The following is a 3,721-nucleotide window of genomic DNA, read 5'->3' as shown; positions in this document are numbered from 1 at the left end:
AATTTCATCACACGTATTTCATTGATATGTTAATTTATTACCACTATTTAAACAAGGATATGTATTGTTTTTAATTGTTAAAAATCTTGAATCTTTTTATTTAATCTCCTTCAGTACCTTTCATTCACAATTTTAAATTCACGAAAATTTACAAAAATAAAAAAAATCTCCACAGGTACAAAAAAATTTCTCCCGCACATATAAAAATCATAAAAGTCTTCGAACAGCACTGCACTCGGACTTATATTTTCCGATATCTTGACAGTATCCAAAACACACCTTTTATACGACAGTTTATTCCGAGGTTTTAATGTTCCAAACGCGATCAGCACACTGGCCCATAAGGGCTGTCGTGAAGACGGAACCTCTTAGGGCATTGATCTTAATCTTCCACTTACCGTAGTAACGTAGTAAACAGAGTGAGTCCTAAGGTAATTGTTAAGCTCAATGTAGTTTCAACTGGGGAAGTTGGACCTCATGCAGATGAGACAATCATCTGTGTAGCAGATTTGCCTAATGCATTGAGGAGGAAGGGAAAATGAGAAGGAAGGAGAAGGAAATATTTACAAGGATGGGGTATTCGCTAGAAACAGCCATTACTCGAAACAGCTGTATGGTCAGCTAAAAATTCAATTAACTAAAAATTTCGTTTTTACAATTCACTACTGTTCGAAACCTGTCAGTTACATTTTATAATTTTTTAATTGTTATGTCATGATTTCAATTATAAAATAATTAATAATCAATTTAAAAACAAAATATTTTTCTTATAATTTGGTACTATTTAAAAACCTTTGCATTAGCAAAACAGTTTTCTTCGTAATTTTCGTCGTAATTATCTTTAAATCTACATTCGTTTAATTTTGGAGAATCGCTCAATTTTATAAGAAACTTATAAATAAAGTGTTCAATTAAAAATTAAAGGATAACTTCAAAATACCATATGTATTTAACGAAAAATTGCTTCACATTCGGTTATACTTTTTATAATAGAAAAGATTTTTATTTTCTACAATCCATAATAAGCGATGAAACTATTTTCCAGAATTGATAGAACCCTAGTTTAATGGACAATAAAATTTGCAACATTGGTGACTTTCCTTGTTCTAGTATTCTATTTTATTAAGAAAATATCCTCAGTAATGTCGTTCAGTTATATCTAAATGGGACATAAATATTCTTATATTGTATATAAATTTTAAAATACAAATATAGGTACATTTTTCCTTTGTAAATTAAATTGTTCTTTTTTATTTTCACAATCACTCTTCATTTGTCATTAGAGAGGTTGTAACATATATTCGCCTTGCATAAACATTTCTTCTTGGATAGGTGCATATTTGGTTAAACTTCCCGTTAATAATACGTTCCATTTAAGTCTTTTTTTATCTAAATTCGAAATTTTAAGCCCACATTTAAATGGATTAAAAATAATTTCCTTCTTTTTATCGCATACATTTTGTCAAATAAATTTCGATTTCATCAATGAGTTTTTTAACATCCATCGCACTAGTAATTCGTATGAAATGCGAAAAAAAACATCAGATACAGAATCCGACAGGTCTAGTATTTTAGTGACGACATTGACTCCATATCGCATAATTTAATAGACCTAATCAGCTGTAAGCAATAAGCAATAAGCCGCGTGATGTCATGATATTCCAAATTGTATATGGTACAGTAACAGCTTTGGTAGGATTTACAAGCAGCATTACCTATAAGTATAAATTAATATTTTATTGACTTCTTTTTAATTAAAAATTAGTTTGAGTTTAATTAGTTAATGAAATTATTACAATCATGATTTTATATAGATACTTAGGTGTGGCTAGGTAGTAGCTTAGGTGAATAAAAAGGAGGGTAAATAATATAAAGAGATAGAATCTTTATAGTATACACATTAGACTGTTTTCACACCTATTTCTTATATTGTTTAGAGCACTATTTGTGCTCAGTATTCATTTATTATTCATTTAAATAATAAATAATGAGCTACATTATTTTTATTATTTAACAAGACTAATTCGGTATATACTTTGTGATAATGATTGAAATTATATATTTTCAATTTGAGTTCATATAACCGTAAACATATGCATATATTATACTTTTACACTATTATACTTATAGTTCTGCGATTGACACAGAACTATTCATTTTGTTTAGAAATTATTCTTATCGCTGATCATTAATTGAGTTTATAATGAAGTAAAAACTTCAATAATAGAATATGTAGACAGTGTGGTACTCGCATAACACCAATTTGTTTGGCAGAGGTTCATGTTAAGTAAATATGGTATGTGATTCATTCCAGAGGAACTTAAGGGTGAAATATAGAAAATATATTAATATTAATATATATCATATTGTCAGTTCTTCCGTTGTTTTTCAGTATTTGAATTGATAAAGAACTGACTTTGAATATTTTTACAAATGTTCTCATTTCTATCCCTCGAAAACGGACAGACTCTTTTATGTTGAAGCAGATATGTTATGTTGGATAATATCGGATTATTCAAATAAGGTTTTATATTATTCAACTCATAGGGAATATGTTTTCCGATATCTTTTTACTACCTAAAAGGTACTAACTTTACTATATTACACAAAACTTACATATATGTGAAAAATATAAAAACAGTTTAATTCTTATTAAACTTAGACTAGGTGCTCTCTAGTAATAACAAAATTTAAATTTATTAATAATATCAAGATATTTTGAAGTTACAAAACTGCTATAGACAAGTGTAGGTATTTCACCTGGACCCATGTTAAATACAACTTTCATACCGGTACCTACATCGTGTTTTTATACTTTCTTCCTCATCTCATTCCATATACCAAGTCTTGTCAACCTTTTGTGTGTTTGCTGTGAAATGGGCATTTGGTTACAGCAGTAGCAACAACAACAGATAATACAATAGAATCGTTGGCCTATTTCAGTTAACACTTTTATTTGTTAATATCTTAATTAAACTTAATCAACTGACGATTATAGTTAACAATGAAATTTATAGACTAATATTGCTGGAATTTTCTTGCTGGAGTTTCAATATTCGTAATGGAGGTTATTAATCTTTCAAATCACTATACAATCAATACGTCAACTATTAGAACTTTGTGCCTTTTTTACATATTATAATCCTACTTTCTCAATAATTTCACAATTTAAATATTTTGTTGGTATCACCTTTGAGTAATGTGCTAATATTTGTTTACGTATCTGACGCTCTTCCTCTGTATATTGGAGTGCCTTGTTAACAGGTTATATTTTTCGTGCTTTTTCCTCATGGATTTCATCACTCTCCAAGATGCCAACTATATAATCACCAAAAATCGATTCATCTCTCTGCCACTTGTTTAATTTTTCCAGTAATAATTTCTTTCAAATGATATATGTACGTCGTATTAATCTTTTTAATTGTTACTGATTAATTTTATTTAACTTTTAGATCAGTTTTGTTGTTAAGTGCAACTGATTTCATTTTAAATTTACATTGTCAATTTATCTTATAAATTCATTGTAAGTTGATATTGTTAGATTATAAATAATTTACTTTACTTTTAAATTTAAGTAATTTCCTCCATTTACTTTATTTGTTTTTTAGTTGTCATTTGACAACTGTCATTTACAGTGGTGGCAATAAATATGTTCTTTGATATTGAAATGACATGTTTAATAGTGTATATTGTACATAATAATATTCGGACAAACAACTTC

At 28.1% G+C, this 3,721-nt stretch overlaps 1 long non-coding RNA gene across 2 annotated transcripts; it reads right to left on the bottom strand.

The window, feature by feature from the left end:
• Positions 1-1,072: 1,072 nt before the first annotated feature.
• Positions 1,073-3,432, bottom strand: LOC119662444. 2 transcript variants are annotated; one of them, XR_005250779.1, is made up of 3 exons: positions 3,191-3,432; positions 1,220-1,715; positions 1,073-1,159 (listed from the first exon to the last, which is right to left on the bottom strand). It is a non-coding gene; the product is annotated as an uncharacterized LOC119662444 (long non-coding RNA). The 2 variants fall into 2 exon arrangements; XR_005250778.1 differs by having other exon boundaries at positions 1,073-1,715.
• Between the last annotated feature and the right edge of the window lie 289 nt (positions 3,433-3,721).

The sequence above is a fragment of the Teleopsis dalmanni genome, chromosome X (genome assembly GCF_002237135.1).
Source record: "Teleopsis dalmanni isolate 2A chromosome X, ASM223713v2, whole genome shotgun sequence".
Classification (NCBI taxonomy): domain Eukaryota; kingdom Metazoa; phylum Arthropoda; class Insecta; order Diptera; family Diopsidae; genus Teleopsis; species Teleopsis dalmanni.
The sequence above is the reverse complement of the archived record's forward strand: the minus strand, read 5'-3'. Positions and strand labels throughout refer to the sequence as shown.